Source organism: Podarcis vaucheri (genome assembly GCF_965113315.1).
Source record: "Podarcis vaucheri genome assembly, chromosome: 5".
NCBI classification, from domain to species: Eukaryota; Metazoa; Chordata; class Lepidosauria; order Squamata; family Lacertidae; genus Podarcis; species Podarcis vaucheri.
Window position 1 is genome coordinate 84950085 of NC_138763.1, and position 25341 is coordinate 84975425.

At 43.6% G+C, this 25341-nt stretch overlaps 1 long non-coding RNA gene across 1 annotated transcript in view; it reads left to right on the forward strand.

Moving 5' to 3' along the window:
* The first annotated feature begins 5493 nt into the window (after positions 1-5493).
* LOC309533638 overlaps positions 5494-25341 on the forward strand; it is a 30847-nt gene continuing 10999 nt past the window's right edge. The window contains exons 1-3 of the long non-coding RNA XR_014220366.1: positions 5494-5599; positions 7882-7939; positions 11884-12003. This is a non-coding gene — a long non-coding RNA (uncharacterized lncRNA). The remainder of the gene's footprint in view (positions 5600-7881; positions 7940-11883; positions 12004-25341) is intronic.

Sequence of the window (25341 nt, forward strand, 5' to 3'; positions counted from 1 at the left end):
TAGATGGGCCACCTTTCCAGGTTGATGAGCCCCATCTGCCCCAGATTTCAAGTAGGTATAGCTTTTCTCTCCCCCTACAAGACAAGCTGCACCATCCAAAATGCAAATGTTCAAGGGACTGCAGCTTTGCTTCTGGTCACCTAGATGTAAATCAGTTCCTTCTGTCTGGGAACTGAGACAAACTTTCCAGGATTCACAACCGCTGCCAATTCTGTTGTTTCTTCTTAAGCCTTTTCTTTCCACAAGCAGACCTCAGAGACGTATTATTTCCCAGAAGAGCACAGAAGGCAAAGAAGCCTTTATTCGGTTTCACAATATTTCTTTCTGCGTTGGAGACGACGAGCCTCTTTAAGGGTGAGGGAGGGGGCAAGCATATGAATTGCAGGGCTGGGGAGGGGAGCTGTCTGAAAAGTCGCAACCCGTTTCAAGTCAGCCGAGACTCATGCAGGTCAGGATCAATTGCTGGAAAGGTGCTTGACAATTTAGATACCCCTTGTCTGTGGCAATGCGGTGGGGGGTCTCATCCTAACACTGGATGCTCCCAATTTACAAATGCAGGTTTGTTTGTATGTTTGTTTTCCTTTGCTGGGGTGGAGGCAGGGGAGGAATGGTGCAAGGATCTGCTGCAGGAGTAGGGAACCTATGGTCCCCCATAAGTTATGGAACTCCAACTCCCATCAGCTCCATACAGCATAGCCAAAAACCCCTTTGTCCTCTGCCTTTCTTATCTCGCTCTCCAGCTTCACCTGTCTCCTGCTTCCCTGTTAGGGGCTGGGCTGAGGAGGAATAGTGGGGCCACCCACCCCCTTTCGGCTGAACATTCCCAAGGGCAGGAAGACAGTGTTGATTTAGAACAGTGGTTTGTAGAGGGGCATGGCCCAGAGGGCAAAAGCTGGGAAATACTGGGTGAGGAACAGCTAGAAGAGGAAACACCCAGAGAGAGAGAGACAGCTAGCAGATTCAGGACTGCATTCCTGACACACACACACCCTTTGCCTAAGACTAGATGTGATAGAACAGAGAGCACAGCAGCAACAAGCTCAGATCACCCAACGTAGGGGTAGAGATGGGAAAACCTGGGGGGGAAATGGGGGGAAACCAGGTTTCCGCCCACTTTCCCCGTTTCCCCCCGAAGCCGTTTAATCCTGGAAAAATTGAAAAAAACAGTTTGATATAGTTTGAATATTCCCCACACTCCCCTCTGCCCATTTTTCTCTGGGAAAAACGGAAAAAAACTGGTCCCCCCCATTCCCCCCCCCCGTCCTTCCCATCTCTAGGGGTGACATAGATTAATGGGAACGGATGGAGTGAACCTTTACTGGGAGCAACGCCATTTCTAGAGAGATATGCATTCCTTTGTCTCTCACCGTGATTATTAAAGAAACTAACTGGTAAGAAAACTCCTTTCATTTGATCTGCTTATTTACTGCCACCAGGGGAGGGATCCAATTCCCCGAAGCCTTACATTCCTTTGCCTTCCTTATGCTTAGATACTAGAGGCTTAGATACCTTGACTTGTGACCAGGCTATCACTAATTTGGTTGTCTCACTCAGGACCAAGGGAACTGGCCACCAGGGGAAGCCAGCAGCTTGCCACTCCCGCAACAGGGCTGCTTCTTCTCCTGTGGCTCTCCTTTCCATGGTGCCCATTGCTTCTACCCATTGCTCTACTGTGGATCCTGCTCTTGCACCAAAGAGGTTCAGACAAAGCAGAGAGGTCCTCTAAACCCCACGCACCCACTCTAGACCTTTGGACAGCCTTTTTGTCTGGTAGCTACTGACTATGCAACACAGCTCTACTCCGTGGATGTAGACCGATCAGCCAGCAAAGGAGGATCAAGCTGGAGTTTTGCTGCTAGCTTGCAAGAAGGCGCCCTGGGTAAGGTGGAGTCCCTCTTCGCTTCTTCGGGTTGGGGAAAATTTCTGCTGCTTTGAAGACTTGCATATACCTGCAAATAAACAGACATTATAAAAACAGCATTAATTGCCACTATGCTTGTGAAAAGGCTGCCTCTATAGCCTAGGAGCATGAAACAGCCCTTTCAGCCATTCAAAACAAACTCTAGCAGTTTACCCTGCTGAACCCAGGTTTCAGACTGACACATCGGGGGTCACTTTTAAACAAATTAAGTTGTTTCTGGCAATACTGGAAACAACCCAGCTCAGCTGCAGCCAGGAGGGAAAAAACAGGATGACAAGTCTAGGGAGCTGCCATGGATATATATATATATCCAAATGGCTGAAAGTACCCTTAGAAATTTCCACTTGAGATGCTTAAGACATGCTGAAAAGCAGCCATCTTAGAGACTTAATGCTTATTAAAACCAGAAAGCATGTAAAACAATGAGATTACCCCTTAACTAACGCTTTATCTTGCATGAAGAAAAATACCATCATTGCAGCCTTGATTAAACAGTATTATGAAGCTGGTAGTGATTGTATTTAACTGTTTTGTGCTCCAGGAGTTGCCCTTTTTAAAGAAGGAAATTCTCACTTGCATTAATCAACCTATACTAGTATTTTCACAGTGCTAGAACTGATGAAGTAAAAAGGTTAAAAAAAAAGTATCACAGAGTGAAAACCTACAGGAGCCATCTTTTTTAAAAAAAATGCAAAATAAGATTTCTGTTCTCCAAGCTTCCAAATGCTAAGGCAAAATGCAAAACATAATTTGCTTTGCTTACAAGCACACTCTCTGTGCTTGTAAGCAAAGCAAATTATGCCTAATGACTTAAAAAGAATAGTGTTCTATATACACAACAGTTTTTGGGTTGCAAATTACCCTATAAGTACTTTGTTTCTGAATCAAATTAATTGGAGAACAAGTTGGTGCACCAATTGTTCCCTTTGGGGGTGCTCTTATTTCTCAGAACAGTAGAATTGAGTCAGGTGAAACAGTCCCCCAAGAAGTAGCTAACTCCCACCTCTGCCCCCCATTGCCTAACACCTGTGGGTAGCTGTAGAAATTACATTCATAGTGTGCTTCTCTTTCTTATTATCAATCAATATACTGTTACACGCCTCTTGTGGTGCAAGATCCCAGGAGTTCCAGGCGCTTACCAGGGTTCATGTTTCCTTTGGAAATGAGGCACAATGGAAACTGTAGTGCCTTTATGGTATATGGTTTATTCACACACACACATATATAACCTGAGCCTACACTCCAAGAGGGTCCTGTTTCTCCCATTGCTACAGCCGTTGCTCCAAAAAGAAACCAAACACGGCTCTCTGTCCCTTTGCTTAGCTCAGGGGTCTGCAACCTTTAAGACAAAAAGAGCCACTTGGACCCGTTTCTGAAGAAAAAACAACTGGGAGCCGCAAAACCATTGCGACATTTAAAACAAATATATCTCCGGAGCCACGATCTGACAGCGGGCGGGAAGGTGACGTCGGTACGGTGCGTGACTAACGCACGCACCACCCCCATGCAACGTCACAGCCAGTACAGCGCCCGCCACAGTGAGGAGTGTCGGGGTGCACAATGCGCCTCCTCCCCTTGCTAGTATCCGCCCTGGAGCCGCAGCAAAGATGTAAAAGAGCCACATGCGGCTCCGGAGCCGCGGGTTGCAGACCCCTGGCTTAGCTTGCTGCATTTAACAGACGGATGAACCTTTCCCCCCTAGAACAAGCCACAGCTAACTGAAAGGCTAAAAGCTCCAAACTCTAACTCAGACCTGAAGGAAGTGTCCCTCTCTCTGGTGGGATTCCTAACGACCCATCACTTTCCTTTTGTTTTCCTTAATGGCTCATCCCAGGTGATCCCCAGAGCATGGGAAGCCAGCCTGGCTTGATTTTAACTTGCTAAATCCATTTTCTGGCACCTGGTGTCTTTTCAGGTTGTTGGTGACACCAACGACTTACATTGCCAAGTATAAATAAAAAAATTCCTTCCAGTAGCACCTTAAAGACCAACTAAGTTAGTTCTTGGTATGAGCTTTCGTGTGCATGCACACTTCTTCAGATACACTCATATCTGTAACATTGCCAAGTATGCACAAATGGGTAAGTAAAACCAACGGCTAGTAATTTTGTGGATTTATTTGCAAGGCTACTTCACAGGGACCTTTCCTTCTCGAATGTAATATATGAATCAGCTCTTCTTTCCTATTTTCCTCATTCATATGACCAATGCTCCCCCCCCCCCTTAAAAATGTTTAGGGGTACTCTCATTTTGACTCAAGAAAACCACCATTTTATAGTTCTAATTGGGGGAAATGAATACAGTAAATGGACAAAAGTACAAAGTTTCACAAAATGTTTAGGGATATGCATACCCCTGCGTACCCCCAGGGGGAAAAAACACATTCCCGCAGCCTTGCCCATCTTCTCTGCCTGTATTTTCCTAACTTTTGTGCCCCAGGTAGCTTTATTTTCCTTCTTTCTACTTCTTCCCATCAGTTGTCCTCTTTGAACTGGACCTGACATCTTCATCAACAGCTCCAACCTGTCTACTCTTTGCTGGGGCTTTTTGCTGGTTCAGTTCCCATATCCACACCCTGGACAATACAACCATACTTGGGAGGGGAGTACATGGCTAGAATTCTGCAACACCAACAAGTCAAGAAGTCAACTGGATTTCTCTCCTGGACCGAAGCTCCAATAATGCAGAAAGCAAGAAGCTTAAAGAGCTGAGATTCTCAGGATTCAGGCAGAAGTCGTTCAGGTAAAACTGCCCAAGGCAACCACTAGACTGGATCATTCACATGTTTGGCTTGGGTCCCACCAACCTCATCTTCAAGGTTCTCACCTTAATGTTCAGTTCACGATGAAACAGAAACAGAAATTAAGGGTCAGAGTCAGTTCACTATATTTTATGATGCTGGCAACGCACAAAGACATTTGGCACACAGAACACCTGCTAGCTGGTCTAGAGACACTTATAAAAAGCACATTTTGATATCCTGCCAAAATTCGACTCTACTGACCTTCTAGTGATGTAATAATAACAATAACACTAAAATGTCTGGGTAAATGGAAGTGAAGCGAAGCAACCGTGAGTTCGGCTACAGCTGAAGGCCAGACTGGTGGATATCCTCAAGATCTGGATTCTCTGACTGCTAGCTCACATGACTGATGGCAACAGAGAGAATTGTCTATGTCTGGCTCCCACTGACAAAGCACTACAATCCCAGAAAGCTACAAGAATACAAACCTGGCACACGGCTGAAGGTGCCTCTGGAGTCCTTCCTGTGGCTGCTTCCATGAAAGCCGCTTTTCAGTTCAGCTTCAGCTTGTCTGTTGAACCATGCAAGGGGCACAACTCAGCCAAATGCATTACTGAAAAATGAATCACTTTGCTGAATATTCAGTGTTTCATTGCTGTTCGTTGCTCTTCTCTCTCTCCCGCCCCACAGGCTGCTGCCTTCTTTGTCTTTGACCTTACAGCCCCTTTGGTCTCAATGACATCACAGTAGTATACCTGTGATGGCGCCATGGACACTCATAAACATTGTCACATGGGTCACCACAGCCAATCAGACTGTCCTTGGTGCCGTCACAAGTATGCCACTGTGAAGTCATTGAGAGACATCATACGCGTCACCTAGTTGCGCCCTGAGGGCCTCAAGCCCTTCCCCTGAAAATAACTTCACACTGACATGTAATTTTAGTTTAAGTTATTGGGCAAAATTTAGGCAAACTTTATTGATTACAGCAAAGTGAGTGGTGTTGGCTTAGGCATTGGCAACAGTCTATAACTGACTCCTGCCTCTCTGTCTGGGAGTCTGTAAGGGTAAACACCAAACGAGGGAGCAACATCGATGAAGACCAACGAAGCTCACTCTGGGGTTCCTGTGGTCCTGGCATGGCCTTAGCCCCTCAAGTGGACTTTGGGCAAGATCCAGGACCCCCAGATTCCTTTACCGGAATACCCTTATTCATGGAGGGGCAGGTGATGGCCGCACCTCCCCTCCCACACACTTCAATAAGCCAATCCCTAACCGCCAAACCTTACAAAGTTGTGACGATTGCTAAAGGGGTAGGCAAAAACCAAGTGGCTACATCCAATCTGCCAAATGGAAAAATTCCTACCCAGCCCCTGCTCCAAAGCAGGCGACCCAATCCAAAGCAAGGCCAAAGCAGCAGCACCTAAAATTAGGGAGGGAGGGCGGGTGTTCGGCAGCGCGATGCAAGTTCCCCCAGTTATGCTGTGCAGCCACTTTTATAAGCCCCAGGAATTGCGCCAACTGGCCCGATTGGCCCAAACAGCCTGGCGCGATCCCGGGGCCCAACGGTTGAGGCTTGGGCCACGCCTGGCAACAACCCTCCCACTGGGGGTGGCTTAGGGGCCCACGCGCAACCAGGACCCTCATTAAGAAGGATCCCATCTCACAGGATCAAATGACAAGGAAGTCAAATGTGGCGAAGAACAGGAGGGAAACTGGAGAAAGAAAATGCCACAAGGAGCAGCATTGAAACAACAGGGGTACACTTGTAATGAAAGCACTGAGAATTTTTGAAAAGCGAACATACTTTCTGAAACTCACTAAAAGCAACAGCACACTTGTGATTCCCAGTGAGACTTCATCTTGTGCTGTAGCAGAAGAGTGGATGATAGAAACTTCCTTAATGTTTTATTTGTATTTGCACTTAATCGTGAAAAAAGAACATTGTCCTTGTGCTGGGGATGGTGGGAATTGCAGTCCAAAACATTTGGAGGCCACCAGGTTAGCAAAGGTTGCTTTAGCCTCCCATCCATACGCGAAAGCGTAAGCATGGGTCTGCCACATATTCCACTTGCAGATGGTCTTAGGAACTACAAGGGCCTAGAATTCAGCCACAGAAGTGGGATGTAAACCCCATTCTCTCAGAACACTTCCATGTGTGTTATTCAGAAGTGCCTATCAGCAGTTGCTAAGGACATCCCTTTGAGGAATAAAACTTTTTTCAAACTTAAAAACCCTGGTGTAGAAAGGGAATTTTGTGCCAGTATAGTCGAAAACGAGAGACTGGGTGCGTAAAATGAGCACTTGCATGTTGGCATGACAAGGTCAAAGTGAGTTATTAATTAATTAATTAATTAATTAATGCATGCATGCATTTAGAGCCCACCTTACCAACAAGCATGTGAGCAGGAGTGCCAACTCCTGGGGGGGGGGCGAGCCTTTCTGCCCCCCACCAATATTTTTTGGGAGGGGGCCTGGCCCTCCAATGTCCAAGAAAATTAGGGAGCAGAGGAGACTGGACTATGTCCTCTGAGTATAATCTATGAAATGCAATGAGCAGCAGGAGTTTGTGCTACTCCTGAACAGCGGAGGAAGGCTTACTCTCCTGCCTGCTCTCTAACCACTTCATTCTTGTCCATTCCCTTGGCTTAGTAGGGAGAGTTTGAACAAAAATCCGTGTTTTCGGCAGGGTCCCTGCACTAGAATGGCAGCATCGCTTGGTCTGGATTTGACCTGAGGCACACACAGCTTTAATCCAAGCCCCTGCAGTATGGATCGTCTCCAGCTGCAAGCACAGACACTTGAGTACAGGAGAAGAGAAGGAAAATGTATTTCATGGGCGTTCAGAAAATCACATCCTACACAAGAAACACATAAAGCTTCTGAGGTTAGACGTGAAACCACTCTGTTGCCTCATTCATTTAGATTTATTTCACTGTTGCCTCTTTCTTGTGTGTTCCAGTTTAATACTATAAAACTCAGAACATTATCTCACTGGAAGAATAGCTGTCCTCCAACAAAATATCAGGAAAGAAGTGGTTTTTCAAATGTTTCCCTTTCTGTGAGCAAAAATAGAAAATGGATATGCTTTTTTAAAGGAAGAAGAGAAGAACTTACATTTTCCAGGCAGTTCCACTTGTTGTTTTTATAACATCCTGTGTGAGTAGTAAATTTTATAACAACAGATGTCTGTTATTCCACATTAAATCTGTTTAAGGGAGGAAAACAAGATTGCACATTCTGAGGGCTCAGAGGATAACAAATACTTCAACAAAGTAAGTATTCTCCCTCTTTAAGATCATATCATGGGGAAAACACCAGCAGAAATTCCATGAAGAGCAGTGTTCCTTGTGAAGTCTGAGTCATCTAAAGTATGCTTTTAAACAGTCTGGCTCTGGGGTTCTTTGTTGTATGGATAGAGTTGTAAGCATTGGTCATGCCCTTCACAATGCACTGCTGCCTGCAAATCCCAGAAGTGCAGCCTTGGAGCCAAATTGGTATTTCTAGAATGATGGAGAAGAAGCAACTAGGCCTGGTCTACACAAGGAACAGGTGAGGTGGTACAGTCCCTGTGACTGTACTCACTGGTATGGACTACTGTTGCTTCTTGTTTTGCTGCCCATGGCAGCCATTTTGTGCTGGCACCCATGGCATTTTTATCAATATATGATATATGAGGGAACCTCATGGGTTGTTTTTTTTTTTACAAAAGAAAACCAATCAAAAAGACCAGGTACAGCTATTCTTGGAGTGCGCCATTTCACAGTGCAGATGAGAGTTGCAGGTTCCAACAATCCTCCATGACAAAAACATAAACAAATCTTGATATGTAGAAAGCCAGAAAGTCAGGGAGAGGACTGTACCAGAACTGTATTCTCTGCCAGTAACCAATCTCCTACATAAACAGACGTTTTGATAAAGGAAAGCATAAGAGCAGTTTTCAAGTAGCCCTTAATATAATTTTCAGATGAGAAGAATGGGTTTAAGTGTCAGCAATACCAGTTTAGGCTAAATACCGGCAAATGTTTCTCAAGGGGTCATTTCAACACAGGTTTGGAGCTGGATGTGCATACAATGTACATCAGATAACCACTGTCCATTCAGGTCAGGTGTCTCAGACCTGTTTGCTCCATATCTACCTGCATATATGGAGACTTGGAGAACATAAGTGGCTTTATGACATCACTGCGAGGACAACACAGGAGAAAGGCTACACCAGGGATTCTTTGTAGACTTGGGGTTTAAATTCAAAAACATTCAGCTATGAAGCAAATCTTGGAGGAGGGGATAAACTGAGGAGTGGCTTGATGTTCTAAGTGGATTAGACAACTTCATGGAGGTCAGTGGGTGTTGGCTCTGATTGCAAAATTCAGCCTCCACATTCAAAGGCACTCTATCTCTGATTGCTAGTTACTGGAAAGGTAAACATGGCTATCTCATGCTTTGCTTGTGAGCTTCCTAGGAGTACCTGGCTGGTCTGTTCTAGCAGAGGCAGTGCCTAAGTTGTTATGTTCTTAAGAGGAAGAAAATTCAAGGGGAAAGATTTTGAATATTCATATAGTACATCCACTTTACTTCCTAAATGAAGAATCCAAGAAAAGTCTGTTAAATGATAGGGGGATTATATAAAATGGAATGAGCATACTGTTTTTCTGTGATACATTATCATGAAACCTACTGAGAAAAATGTTTCCACCTAGCAAGCAGAACTGCAAACTATAATTGCAAACAGATTCTTCTGAAAGAACAAGGGAACATGGAGGGAACATATGAAAGTACCTGCTCATCACAGCAGGATCACACTTCACCATCTTCCAACCACCATATTCCGGGAATGTCAAATCAATTCATGTCTCCTCTAATACAAACAATGCACATCATCAAGCTGTACTTATCTCGTTCTACCACTCTAATTAATTATCTTAAAACCATGCTTCCTGTGCCAGGCATCTGCTCCTCAAATAAAATAGGGTGATCAAAGCCTGAGTCATGTTTTTGCAGCGCTACAGGCTTTGTAAGCTGGTGCCCACGTAGGTGACTTTGAATTGGGCGGTGGGCAGGCATGCTTTAGGGAACATCAGTTCACTCTCTGGAGGCAGGGTCTGCCAACACCGCCATCCATTGCCAGTCCCTTACATCCATCCCTATCCATCTGCACAATGTGGGGCGGGAGCAGTGTCGACAGCATCAGAAGTGTCCCCCCATGCCAAAAACTGTAGTGTCATCAAAGAAAAAGAAAACCCTGCTTTTTGAAGGCATCTCATTTGATTATTTCTGGTGCTGCTGACTCCAGGAGGGAGGACGTATGGTCACATTTGAAATGATCTTCAACCCTCCTACGCACAGGAGGTCATTATTGATGGGTGGGACGTGGGTGGCGCTGTGGTCTAAACCACTGAGCCTCTTGGGCTTGCCAGTCAGAAGGTTGGCGGTTCGAATCTCCGAGACAGGGTGAGCTCCCGTTGCTCTGTCCCAGCTCCTCCCAACCTAGCAATTTGAAAGCACACCAGTGCAAGTAGATACAGTCATACCTCGGGATAAATATGCTTCAGGTTGAGCGCTCTCGGGTTGCACTCCGCGGCGACCCAGAAGTAACAGAGCGCGTTACTTCCAGGTTTCGCTGCTCGCGCATGCGCAGACGGTCAAAATGATCCTGTTCGCATCCCGAGGTGCCACTGTAAATAGGTACTACTGCGGCGGGAAGGTAAACAGCATTTCCGTGCGCTCTGGTTTCCGTCACAGTGTGCTGTTGCACCAGAAGCAGTTTAGTCATACTGACTACATTACTCAGAAAGCTGTCTGTGGACAAACGCTGGCTTCCTTGACCTGTAAAGCAAGATGAGTGTTGCATGCCTTTGACTGGACTTAACCTTTACCATTACTGATGCTGAAAGTATTTTAAAATGTAAACTTTCCCATTTCCTTAAAGGAATCATTTCCTGAGGTGTTTCAAACCTAGACCTCCTTTGTGCATGTGTCCATATTTTAGAATTTGAGGTTGCCCCCCCCCAATTCTCTGAGGTCAGTTAGGCCTCACTGAAGGTGGTGGCATGAACTGTTGCATGCCCATGGCATTGGGGCTCTGAACGATTCCAGCATAGCAAAAACATATTTAAGAACAGAGAAGGCAACAGCTAATTTGAAGAAGTACCATCTGTTGAGAAGGTACTAACCAGTCGGCATTTTTTTTACACATCTTCAGGAAAGGAAAAAGGGTATAAATCTGAGTGGTCTGTGAAAACCAATAGGAAAGAACACTGAGGGTCATTGCATTTCCTAGATACCTTCCACATGCTATTGTACATCTCTGCTATAAGCTATTACCCCCAATACAATTTCAAATAGCCTCCAAGGTTTCTCCGATGGAAATAGGGATGCCCTGTTCCATCACCATCATTCCCCATTCAACTGGGCTGCCCCAGCCACTCTGGGTGGCTTCCAACATATATAAAAACATAATCAAACATTAACCATTAAAAAACTTCCCTATACAGGGCTCCCTTCAGATGTCTTCTCAAGGTTATATAATTACTTATCTCCTTGGCTTGGGGGTTGCATAACTCCACACCCTCCAAAATTTCTCTGTTGAAATTAGGGACGTCCTAAGGAAAAGAGGGACATTCCAGGATCAAATCAGAAACACACCTCAGGCTAAGAACTGATATTGTGGACATCTTTTGGGGATCGTAACCGGGAAAGAGGGGGGGGGGTGAGAGCTTCTGAATCCAAAAGGAAGAGAATTTTATGATATTCAATTTTTGTGTTTAGTAACCAATATTTAAAATTGGGAAATTTGTGAAAGGGAACTTAGGTCGACCTTAGAAAAGGATGTTAAGACTATAATTGTTGTATAAGTTGAAATTGGTTAATTAAGAAGAACTAAGTTAAAAAAAAGGACTATAATAATATTTTGAAGATGAAAGTAAGAACTTGCTGAGCCAACTATTGGAATTAGGATGTATAAAGGGGTGATGTGGGGAAGTCCAAGATTGTGGTTAAGAAAGTAAGGACTTGAAATTATGCATGTTTGTCTTTGTCTTTCTGTGTTTGTAATGTCAATATAAAATCTGAAAACCCAATAAAAATTTTATTAAAAATAAATAAATCAGAAACACACCTAACTGTGAAACACACCTAATCTGTAAACGATTATTTAACTGGGATCAATATAACACTGTTGTCAGATAAGTTACTTGTTTATTGTTTTTGCTGTTTACAGATGTATGAGAATTGAAATATATATGCAGAGCGGCTCCTCTTATTACACCCCCCCACCAGCTTATTCTGCATTTCCCCCCAATCATCCAGAGGGATCACCAGAGTGGGGCATGATATGAAGGTAGGTGGCATATTTAGCTAACCGTTTCCAGCTAAACCTTTTATTAACACATGGATGTTTTGGCCTTCACAGGCCTTTTAGCACATCTCAGCTGGATCGATGATCCATGCTGCAATTTTTGCTTGTGGTGAAGTAGTACAGCGAGTGCCTCGCCGTGACATCAGCTAATAGGCAAATTCCTATTGAGCTGAGTGCCAAAACCCACTGAAGTCCATGTTGGCACATGAAAAGGACTGTGTGAATTAAGGATCCTTCTTGCTCTGGGTTTGCATCCAGCATGATGCAATGTTCTTCCAGTGCCTGTGAGGTCATGTGCATAGCTTACTAATTTGAAGAGAAGGCAGGATACCCCACAAGCAAACCAGCAATCAAGGAAGAGAAGCCATGAAACTAGATCTAACCACTCCGTTCAAGATAATTATTGGATTTTAACTCCGCTCAGAGAACTCGCAGAGAATCATATGCCCGCTTGACTGGTAAGAGCTCTGCCCCACCTGGGCCTCTAGCACTAACTACAGCCTCGTGGATTGGTTTACAGAGAGAATATAAAGGAATTCTGCTTGAACGTCACTTTATCCTAGTTGAGGAGCTTCGCTTAAGCTGCACAGCTCTCTTATTCTCAAGACCTGGGTGCTTTCCTGAGCTATGCCATGTGCCGGCAATACAAGAACTGCACCATTCTCCAAAGTCTTAAAAATCAGCCTTTGGAAGGGTTTCCACAGCTCTGCCTAAACTGCGATCAGTGACCAGAACTTGGATTAACAAGTAAATGAAATTTGGAGTGGCTATTGAAAAGTAACTGATCACGCATGCGCAGGAACTTGTTCTATATTCTGAGCCAGAAAACAAACTGTTGGCGACATGATGCCCGACTGGTGATACATCCAGACATGACACATTGAACAAGGTCATCACTGAACCGAGCAATTACGCATTTAAGTGACTTCACAACTTAGAAGTCCCACATTTGCAGTGGTGATAAGATGCTCTGAAGCATGTACATACTATTTTTTATTAATTGAGAGCAGTAAATAAATGAACATTCTCCATGTTCGGATGAAACAAAGAAGCATCTTCCAACTTTAAAGTGCTGGGTCTGCTCTGGCTAGAAATCTGAATGCTGTAATGTTATTACTGAGAAGTAAAGAACTTCTTTCAATTAGGTTTGAGAAAAACAACAATATTTTCTATCGGGAAACTTTAATCCACCCCTTTCAAGCATTGCTTGGCCCCAGGCTCCCATTCAAGGATGGAGGAGAATTTCATTTGGTCCACATCTTAAGTAAAGGAAACCCATCCTAATTTGCAGTGCCCAGATTCCTATGATGATTGGAGCACAGTTAACAGGTTGTGCACTTCTCCAAATTTTGCATGTAAACACATTAAAAATGCACATATTGTGGGGAAAATGCATCTCTCTTTTTTTGGAGGGGGTGCTTTTTAGTGGGAAATGTATGCAACTCTGTTTTCCGGAAAATGCTTACAAAAATGCATAAAATTTAAATGGAATCTTAAAGAAAAACACCCCAATCTTCAGAAAACAGGGCAGAATGGACTCACTACTGAATGCATGCAAAATTAACAGCGAATGAAAGCAGGGTGTCCATCTCTAACCTCAGCAATCAGAAAAGCCTCCACTTCATTTATCCGTATCTCTCAAATATGACTCCTAAATCAGTAACTTTGGTGTGAAGGTTCAGAATTTCTTAAAAGAAATCCCACCCTTTCTTCACTTCCTATGAACCACAGTAGAGACGGGCTACCTGTATGTGAACCCAATCTGTCCCAAGGGTACTCATTTATTTGTGTATTAGGCTCATAGAGCTCTAAGTCTCATAGGCTCAGAGCTGATTACAGGAACTTTCTGGATGTGCACATTTCTGTCCCACAAGGGCTCACGGTGTAAGCAATGTAATAATTAGAGGGCTTGGGGGATAAAGAGGCCAGCAGAATTAAAATTATGCTTTATTCACATATCATTTTAAAAAAGTGATTAAGGAGGTTAGGCCCAATCCCCTGATCAGGTGTGCTCTGTGCATTGGGTCTTCTTCAAGTGTGTTTGTTTTGTAAGGGAAGAATATCACCTGTGAGGAATGGTGTGCATTGAGGCTCTTCTGAGTGGGCTGCCACATTGTGAGATACACTGTCTAGCTATGCAGGGAAGGGCCTTATCTGTGTGGCCCCCTGTCTCTGGAACTCGCTCTCTTCAGAGCTCCACACGGCGCCAACGCTCCGTTCTTTTTCAGCGCCAACTGAAAACCCATTTGTTTGTTCATGTGGCTTTTGCCGGTTTGGTTTAGTAACTCTAGTCAGCTTTATGTAGATCATTTTAGATTTTGGTGTAAAAAGTTGTGTTGTCATTATTTTATTGCTTTTGTGGGATCATTCATGCATTTCTATGCTGTTTTGTTTTGCGGGCTGCACCCAACCCTGAGATCATTTGAGGGAGGACATGCTGAAAACGTTTTCTGTAAAACAAATTAATACAAACATAAAACAAACCATTTTTGTTTGTTTTTGCAATTGGTATTTTTTAAAAAAGTAATCCAATGGCTTATGGTTTTGTTGGTTTTATTGTTGAATCGTTGGGTTATAACTATTCTGTTTTTATGTTAACCCCTTTGAGCCTGACAAAGGCAGGATAAAAATGTTTGAAATGAATAAAAAACAAGAACAAAGATGAATAAGAAAATTAAACCCACAGCCATATTCTTGCAGACAATCCTCCAGAACATCCCCACACTCTTGCATAGTCTTATAAATGCTAACACACAACCTCACTTGACTTTGTCTCCTCCACTCCCTGCTGCATACCTCATACAACCTTTCAAAATATAGAAACATACCATCCCTCACCTTTCACAGCCTTCCAAATAAGCTACCCAATGGACTTTGCTTTCTACAGCTAGACAGGGGCCCAGTGACAGCCTGTTGAAAATATATGGCAGAGAGGGCTGGCTTGGGTGGGCCAGGAACAAGTCCTGAATGTGGCAAGGGCAATGCCATTGGAGCTCTGCCCAGATGGACTATGATATTCTCCATCAAATCCTGGTGGGATGCTCCTCTTTTCCATGAGCAGCAGCATTCAGTGGCATCTCTTGAAAAGCTCCCAGATGGTTTTCCACTTCTTGGACAATTAATAAAACTGTAGGTGTGCAGGGATCATTTTTAATCAGCTTATCCTAGAGACAGTGCCACACCACGAACCCAATCTTTAATACAGAGAGACCAAAATGTACACACACCTCATTTTCCTTTGAAATGTGTGATCTTCCTCTTCAGAACTGGAGTGTATATACCCTATAGGCTTCTTTAATATTTTGTTGTTGTTTAGTCGTTTAGTCGTGTCCAACTCTTCGTGACCCCATGGACCAGAGCACGCCAGGCACTCCTGTCTTCCACTGCCTCCCGCAGTTTGGTCAAACTCATGCTGGTAGCTTCGAGAACACTATCCAACCATCTCATCTTCTGTCGTCCCCTTCTCCTTGTGCCCTCCATCTTTCCCAACATCAGGGTCTTTTCCAGGGAGTCTTCTCTTCTCATGAGGTGACCAAAGCATTGGAGCCTCAGCTTCAGGATCTGTCCTTCCAGTGAGCACTCAGGGCTGATTTCCTTCAGAATGGATAGGTTTGATCTTATTGCAGTCCATGGGACTCTCAAGAGTCTCCTCCAGCACCATAATTCAAAAGCATCAATTCTTCGGCAAAATATAGATATTTAAGTGAATGTGGTTTCCCATGCAGCAGTGTCCTGACATTGAATGTCATTCGTACAGTTCTAGGAAAAAACAAGCACCATAGGGCAGGTTTGTGGAACCTACGGCCCATCAGATGTTGTATACAATTTCCTATCATCCCCAGCTAGCATGGCTGGTGGTCAGGAATGATGAAAGTTGTAGTTCAGCGACATTTGGAAAGCCACAGTTTGCCTATCCCAGCTCTAGGAGACAATGTTCTCCAGCTAAAGGATTCTCTGACTGCAGTAGATTAACAGGGATGTACCCTATGCAAAAACAAATACCTACCTAGAACCATCACAACTGCAGTCATCTTTTTTTAAAAGAAGAAGTAGAAGCAGAAGAAGCAGAAAGCCTCTTTATACTATGGCAATAAATCCCAGCCTTTGGAAGATTTAGTCTCCTTCCCGCATTGGCACAATTTTAGATGAAAACATCTAAAAGCTCTCAGACATTTCAGCTGTCCATATCCCCACCTAAGAAATAAATCTCCATGTAGCGATTCCGGGCCAAATTTCCAAGGAATGTGGATTTTAAAAAGAACCAGCCATTTCAGAAGATGTGGTTAAAGTGAAGTACATATCTACAAGAAAATGTCTGGGCGTTTTTATTTGGAAACACAGTGGTTTATAATCTTCCTTTGCACCATCCACAACAGAACTTGTGTGTCTTACAGAAGATTCTGGTGAACACCCTAAGGTGCTCTCTCTGTTCACAACGAGGACCCTAAATAACTGTAAAAAAACCACAACCAAGTCTATTGAATTTGCTGCAGCTATGAAGGTTTTTATTTTTCAAGGTTCTTGCCGCATCTAAGGAATAAATGATAAATATTTGGAGAAGAGAGGGCAATATTTCTCCTCCCCCCGAAAAAATATTATTTATTGAAATGCCTTCAGAATAAAAGAGCCATCCATTTAGTTGTTTGGAGGGTTCTAAACTGTATGATGAGGTTTCACGAATGAAGCAGGCTCCCTCCTGCAGCCCTACTTCTCCAAAGAGCAGAAGGCAATGGGACTTGGTGGTGGGGATGTGATGGAGGGGCAGGAGCCAGGAAGGATGTTCCCACTCTTCCCATCACATGACAGTAATCACATGAAAGCAAACCACCTGCATCTGAAATAAGCCATAGATCTTGCAGTGATCAATGCAAGATCGTCTGCATGATCAACAGCTTTGTCATCATTGGCTAGAGGCCAGCCACCCCTTAGGAGCAGAGTCCTCCTTTTTTCTTATTGATAATGAGCTTCTGCAGACCCCTAGGGTTCAATAGAAGCCAGTCTGAAAGCCATCACCCTAGCAAATTAACAATATTATTTTATAGTATTAGCGTTTGCATGACTGATGTACACCTGAGCTAGCTGCACTCCCCCGCCAAATCACACATTATTACGAGAGTAGTTGACCTAAACATTAGGAAGAACTTCCTGACAGTAAGAGCTGTTCGACAGTGGAATTTGCTGCCAAGGAGTGTGGTGGAGTCTCCTTCTTTGGAGGTCTTTAAGCAGAGGCTTGACAACCATATGTCAGGAGTGCTCTGATGGTGTTTCCTGCTTGGCAGGGGGTTGGACTCGATGGCCCTTGTGGTCTCTTCCAACTCTATGATTCTATGATTCATATTTTCTAGCGAATGTACACCTGAAGGTAAGCTTGTCTTGTTCATCCTGTGAGCAGGGAGATTTATTTGCTCAAATTGTACGCATATTACAAGTGAGTGAATTAAATGTTTTATTGTATCCCCCACATCTCCAAAGATTCATTTTTTAAAAAATGATATTTATTAAGGTTTCAAAGAAAAGAATTACATGAATAAAAAAGAAGAAAAAGAAAGAAAAAATAAAAAAGAAAAGAAAAAATACAAAATACAAAAAAGATAAAAAACACTTTAAAAAATACATCAGTCTTTCCATACCTTACATTCATGTCCTTGTTTCCCTGACCTCCTCTCACCTCCCTTTTTTGTACTGTATTCAAATTCAGTTAGTTAATTCAGCAATTTCTTTCCCTCTTTGTTTTTATCTTAGTCTTTTAACATAATATATTATAACTTTGGATTCTCACCTGTTAACAATCCATTTTTACATACACCTTTATAACATTGCTACTTAAACCACTTAACTTCATTCTGACATCATTCTAACATTCATTAATTTTGCAATATTTCTGTAAATAGTCTTTAAATTTCTTCCAATCTTCTTCCACCGACTCTTCTCCCTGGTCTCGGATTCTGCCAGTCATTTCCACCAGTTCTATATAGTCCATCACCTTCATCTGCCATTCTTCCAGAGTGGGTAGATCTTGTGTCTTCCAATACTTTGCAATAAGTATTCTTGCTGCTGTTGTGGCATACATAAAAAAAGTTCTGTCCTTCTTTGGCACCATTTGGCCGACCATGCCCAGGAGAAAGGCCTCTGGTTTCTTCAGAAAGGTATATTTAAATACCCTTTTCATTTCATTATAAATCATCTCCCAGAAAGCCTTAATCCTTGGGCACGTCCACCAAAGGTGAAAGAATGTACCTTCAGTTTCTTTACATTTCCAACATTTATTATCAGGCAAATGATAGATTTTTGCAAGCTTGACTGGTGTCATGTACCACCTGTATATCATTTTCATAATATTCTCTCTTAAGGCATTACATGCCGTGAATTTCATACCTGTGGTCCATAATTGTTCCCAGTCAGCCATCATTATGTTATGTCCAACATCTTGTGCCCATTTAATCATAGCAGATTTCACCGTTTCATCCTGTGTATTCCATTTCAACAGCAAGTTATACATCTTTGACAAAATCTTAGTTTTGGGTTCTAGCAGTTCTGTTTCTAATTTTGATTTTTCCACCTGTTTTCCAGTAGGTCCTTATATCTTATCCAAACATTAAACAATGCTTTCCTGACAATATGGTTTTTAAATGCTTTATGTGCTTTGACCTTATCATACCACAAGTATGCATGCCATCCAAATACATTATTAAAACCCTCTAAATCCAAAATGTCTGTGTTTTCAAGAAGCAGCCATTCTTTCAACCAGCAAAAAGCTGCTGATTCATAATAAAGTTTAAGGTCTGGCAGGGCAAATCCACCTCTTTCCTTTGCATCTGTTAGTATTTTAAATTTTATTCTAGGCTTCTTGCCCTGCCAGACAAATCCAGAGATATCTCTCTGCCACTTCTTGAAGCAATCCATGTTGTCCAAAATTTGCAATGTTTGAAACAGAAACAACATTCTAGGCAATACATTCATTTTTATCGCAGCACGATATACGGCCTAGCAGTGAAAGCTTCAAATTTGACCAAATTTCTAAATCTTTTTTCACTTCAGCCCAGCATTTTTTGTAATTGTCTTTAAATAAATTCCCATTTTTTGCTGTCATATTAATCCCCAGGTATTTCACTTTCTTAACCACTGTTAAACCTGTCTCATTCTGAAACCTCTCTCTCTCAATCGGTGTTAAATTTTTCTCTAAGACCTTAGTTTTTAACTTATTCAGATCTCCAAAGATTCAAAATTAGCACATGAGGGAGTAAGTTCTAATATATGAGCTTTCTAAGTGTAGTGAGTTGTTTTGGGGGAGGAGGCTGGGAAGGGTAACATACAGGTGCATTCAAATATAGTCTCCCACTTGGAGCCCCCATTGGTATAATACAGCGGGGGGGGGGGATGAAAATGAGAAGGCTAAATGTCCACCTTTAAAAAGTGAGATGGTTATAAGTCTGTCTGATTACATCCCATCTCATGCTGTCCTAGTCTGAGCACAGTCTGCAATGTGAGTGATATGCAGATTTTACTTCCAGGGTTAAATTTGTGAGGATCCATTCACACACGCAAGTCACCAAACAATGAGCATGCATGTGTGAATCAGCTCAACCTCAAGGCTAATACTTACAATTGCAACCCCTCTGGAGCTCACTTCTAACCCCTGTAAATCTCTGTAATGTGAAAGTCTCAAAAAAGGCATATAGTTTTAGGGAGTTCAAGTAAAAGATCTGAGAATAGCCCTCCTTTTTGGGGGAAGAGTTAAGCAAATTTATACTAATATTATCTGGCATAAAAGACAGGAAAAAATATTTGGTGTTGGAATTTACCTCCCAGCATTCCCTTTTCCTTCCCATTTTGTACAGATAAAGGTATTTTTGAGGCAGATTAAGTATGCTGTGCAAGTATCTAGGTTTCCCCCAAGGCTCTTTTATTATCAGGCATTCTATAACTACGTAAGTAATCGTGTGATGAATATTGTGCATAATTTTGCCTAACCAAAATACAGGTTTTCACATACCGGTGAAAGCGGATTTGTTCTGTAGTAAACAAGCTGTTGGGAAGAACACGTTTGGTGCACAATAATTACATTCTGATGGCTGACCTCAGGAAAATCAAATTATCTTTAAAGAGAAATGTAATAATGGGAGAGGGGGAATTGGGCTAGCTCTGTAGTGCCATCTCCTTCGAGACTGTACACATGCCAGTTTAAACATTCTTCCTGGTGTAATTAATGGATCTATATAATTTCTCCCCTAATAAAGGCAATTTTGTCCTCCTGTTATACATACATACCTACATATAAAATTATTTGAACTCTTTCTTTGTAGATAGTTACAGAAGATGGGAAGGGGGGGATCCAGGAGTATCTTGGAAACCTATGAAATGTATTTTTGCATTTTGGACTCACAGCTGCCCATGAAAGTCCTTAGAGCTGGAGCCCAGTGTCCGGGCTGAACGCTGGGGGTGGAGAAGCTCCTTCAGGTATACATGGCTGAGTCCATTTAGGGCCTTGGAAGTCAGCACCAACACTTTGAATTGTGATCAGAAACATACTGGGAGCCAATGTAGGTCTTTCAGGACTGGTGTTATATGGTCTCGGTCTCCAGAATTGCAGGCATAGATTTTTACAATCCGGTTTGTGTCAACTGCAGACAGTTCTATATTTCACAGAGTTCAAACCAATACTGAGGTGAGGTTCATAAAACTTTGACATTTAACTAATTCAAGGGACCCAGATCTGTAGTTTTATCTAATTGTGGCAAGAGCCATACCTGTGATTTCAAAAATCTGGAAGCTGCACGTAACCCTTCTTCTGCCCATCATTTCTGGCACTATTGCACTTTCAAATTGTGATATGAGACACATCTCCTTAGATAAGGCATATCAAGGAGAATTTCTCAAAGGGGCAAATTACAGCTTGTTTTAATGCAAGAAAACAATATGCATAATTTGCGAGAACTGAAAAGACACATACGCCTTTATGCTCCGATTGAAGTTGATTCACAACCTTTTTGTACAATCAAATGATGTTCTTATGTTCATCTTTGGGGGGAAAGAAAGATCAGCAGTCATTTATGTCTCCTCTTGAAGGGGCCATCAAAGAAACTGGAAACCCTTATTCTAAATTGCTAATATAAAACATCACAAAAGTAGACCTGTGGGAAGTGCGGTCATATGAGGAAGATACATTTGGGCATGTAAGTTTGGTGAGCATTGTCATAAATATTAATTCCTTTGTTAGCAAAAAGTTAAACACCGTCATGAGTTTTATGTTGCATGAGGACAGCTTTGTCAATGTAGGCTTGAAAAAATGAGTGAGTAAAGGGATTCAAGATCCATTGTGGATATATCGAGGCAGAATTGCTAAATATAATTCTACAGGTACTAATGAGCATGCCTTTTAATAAACCACCTCATACATGAGGGAGAAGGAATATGCATTTCAATCTGCACCTGCAAAGTTCAAATGCTAGGCTAGAATTAGTTCTAAAGTTTGAGATAACGCTATGCTGAAAAGAGGAGGCCTAGCTTTCAATAAGAACTCACATCTACGCAGCCCACAGAGAAAGAAGCGGTAGAAATAGCTCACAATTGTTATGCAATATGGACAAGTAAGTCACAGTCCTTGCAGATGAAACATCTGAATCAACACACCAATTGTTCAAGACTGTTTGCTCTCATGTAGACCCTCCACTGAGACCACAGAAGCTCAACTCAAGGCCTTTCATTGATGCTCCAATGTAAGACTCAAAACAAAATGTGATGCATTCAAATGCCTGCATTGGGAAGTAACCGCTTGGATGAGATTTTCCCACCATTGGAACAACATCTGTGTTACTTGTGGAGCTGTCCAAAGTTCTGCAGATCCTACTGTTTAAAGCCACAGTGAGCTTTGTCTCAGTTTAACCAAGTCAGCAGCTTCACACACAATTGGTTGCTTCCAATCTCTGGAGAAAGTGAGGCATTGTCAAGAACTGGCAGGACTCTGAAGAGTGTGGGGTGGAGGCAGAGGCCAGGAGAGTGACCCAGGAGGGGAGGGCCAGCGACCTATGGGTTTTTGAGCCACCAGCAAGGCAGGAACCAGGGCAGTCCAAGACAGAGGGAGACATGCAGGATGTGGTGGAGGAAGAAGAGACTGTTCAGGCAAGGGAAGGAAACAGTAGACACCTCAACATCCTCTGCACAGCTGTCTCCTAGAACAAGGAGGGGCTTGAACAGGGAAGAACAGTGATGGATTTCATGTGGGTGGAGCTTAAACTGGTGGGGGAATGTGGTCCCCCATTGCTGCAACTGCCCTGCAGGGCACAAATCTGGTGACATCTGCCTAGAGGCTAGACGTGTGTTTGTTATGTGTGTGTGTGCGTCCAGAGCACTATGGGAGCTACTGTAAGTGCTTCTTTGTCAATAACTATCATGTGTCTTCCTTGGCTGGGGGTGGGATGGGGAGAACAGGTGCTCTTATTTCTCCTTGGGGCACACCTCTTTTTGGTGTGGGAACCGAGATTTGTGCTACCATTTCCCTGATCCCAGAGACCAGAAAGGCCAAGCAGAGGTCGAAGTGCCCTTCAGGATCAGAAATGCTGGGAGCCAACAGTGCTGAGCATTGCAAATGGGGCAGGAGGGAGGGGAGTACCCTTTTGTCCCATAGGCTGAATCTGAGGAATCTGACAGACAGGGAATGACTTAAAGATTCACTCGTTGTTGTTGTTTAGTCATTTAGTCGTGTCTGACTCTTTGTGACCCCATGGACCAGAGCATGCCAGGCACTCCTGTCTTCCACTGCCTCCCACAGTTTGGTCAAACTCATGCTGGTAGCTTCAAAAACACTATCCAACCATCTTGTCCTCTGTTGTCCCCTTCTCCTTGTGCCCTACATCTTTCCCAACATCAGGTTCTTTTCCAGGGAGTCTTCTCTTCTCATGAGGTGGCCAAAGGATTGGAGCCTCAGCTTCACGATCTGTCCTTCCAGTCAGCACTCAGGACTGATTTCCTTCATAATGGATAGGTTCCTGGAGCAGGAACCGGCAAGCCACTCCAGTATCCCTGCCAAGAAAACTCCACGGACAAAGATTCACTCAGGTATGCCTAAAAATGGGTGCTGTGTAGGCAGACGATTTGGTCAAAATGCTTTGAATGAGTTAAATGAACAAATATGGTGCTCAAACGCCCCTTAGGAGATTAGCAGCTCTGTTTGGGAGCAACCTCTGTAGGTGCACTTGATATGCAGAGTACTAACCTGCCTGTAATTAGCTTTCCCTGCACAGCTGAAGGAAATGTGGCGGGTTTTATTTTTTTATTTTTTTTGTCAGAGCTTCCTGCAGATGCTTTCATTGTGATTTGACAGTCACTTTACAATGCACTCTTTAAAAAAAAGGAAAAAAAGCAGCTGACTTTAATTGGATCCACGCTGAAACACTCCGGTCAGGGTGTTTCTCTGCAGTGCTTGTATTCATAGGCCGGCTTTCAATTTGCAAGTACAGGGGTTTCCTGTTCTGAGATGCCAGGTGCAGTTGTTTTGTGTGCAGCTGGTTACCTGGTAACCTTCCCCAACTGTGCCGAAGTGCTGACAGAGCACTGGAGGTTTAGCACACAGAGATCAACATTAAAAGGGCCCTGTTTGTAGAAAACAGCACCCACAGGACCGATGTGGCATGCACATCAGATGGGTGCTGGGGCATCAGGGTTTGGCATTGCCAGGCACCTCCTGAGGTCCACAACACAGAACTGTTGGCATTGCCAGTCCTGAAAGCAACCTGACACTGGTGGTTCTTCCTCTGAGCTGCTTATACTTTTTCACTTTTCCTTTCTCTAAGGAAGCTATGAAAGAAGCATCAGTTGTTCTGCTTGCTCTGAGTTGGACTGCTCTATTATGTAGACTTAATGCCTGCTGTTTTTACTGTCAGATGTAGGGATATCCCATTTTCAGACTTGCTGACTAACGAGTGTGTATTGTCATGTCAGTGTGTGTTTGTGTGACACGACGGCTACATAACTTGAAACGTCAATATGGGGCACACTTGACGGAACTTGTTTTGAGGGGCAGAGGTACAAATGCCCCCCTTTAGACTTTTCTAATAATCGAGGCATATTCTGCACCAAAATGTAGCTTTTTAACCTATACTAAGTGGCATAACTATTTATGGGTATGTGCAGGACTTTTTTCCAGCTGGAACTGGCTGGAACTCAGTTTGCCAGTGTGGTGTAGTGGTTAAGAGCAGTAGACTCATAATCTGGTGAACCAGGTTCACGTCTCCGCTCCTCCACATGCAGCTGCTGGGTGACCTTGGGCCAGTCACACTTCTCTGAAGTCTCTCAGCCCCAGTCACCTCACAGAGTGTTTGTTGTGGGGGAGGAAGGGAAAGGAGAATGTTAGCCGCTTTGAGACTCCTTAGGGTAGTGATAAAGCGGGATATCAAATCCAAACTCTTCCCTTCTTCTTCTTCTTCTTCTTCTTCTTCTTCTTCTTCTTCTCCTCCTCCTCCTCCTCCTCCTCCTCCTCCTCCTCCTCCTCCTCCTCAGGTCAGCGCCATTGCCATTATAAGAGAACAAGGGAGGCATTCATGGTGAGTTCTGGCACCTCATTTTCTAGAAAAATAGCATTGGGTATGTGTATTGCCATATCTTTTGAAGCGGCAATCTAAAATCCCATTTCAGACATTTCAAGCGATCACTGTTTTTCGGTGAGAGCCAGCTCTCGGAGCTCTGCATGTCAAAGGACATAGGTTCAATCCTTGGCATCTCCATCTTGGGTTGGGAAAGATGCTTGCCTGAAATCCTGATGCCAGCTGTCAGGGGATGGTTAGCTGCTTGTGCTTAAAATTGTGCCCCTTCAGAGTTTGTGCGACCCCACAAACCTCTGTGTGTGACAGAGCTCCTCAGACATGTCTGCTCTAGTCACTAGTAGAGTCTGACAGTGGCTGTCTGCGGAAGCGCTTCCAGCAAAGAAGTTCCTTAACGGAAACGCGTCTCCTGGACTCACGACGTGGCAGCTTCCGGCGAAGCATGGGTCTCCCTGCAGTAGCTTCTGACACCTCCCCGCTATTTTCGCTCGAAGTGTCTCTCACCCCTTTCTCTCCCCTGCTGCTTCCTGCCTGGGCTGCTGCGTCTCTCTCAGCATTACTGAGATCCTCCTCCAGAGACCCCGCGCTCCCCCTGCTGGTCCCTGCTTTGGCTGTTGACTCTCTCCCAGTCTCTGGGAGCCTTACCACTTCCCTTTCCTCCGATGTCAGTTCCCTGACATCCACCTCCCCTCCAGGGCCCCCCTCTCCCCCGCCCCTACTTTCTCCTCTGGGCGGTGAGGAGCTGAAACCCCTAAAAGAATCCTCTTCATCTTCAGACGTCTCG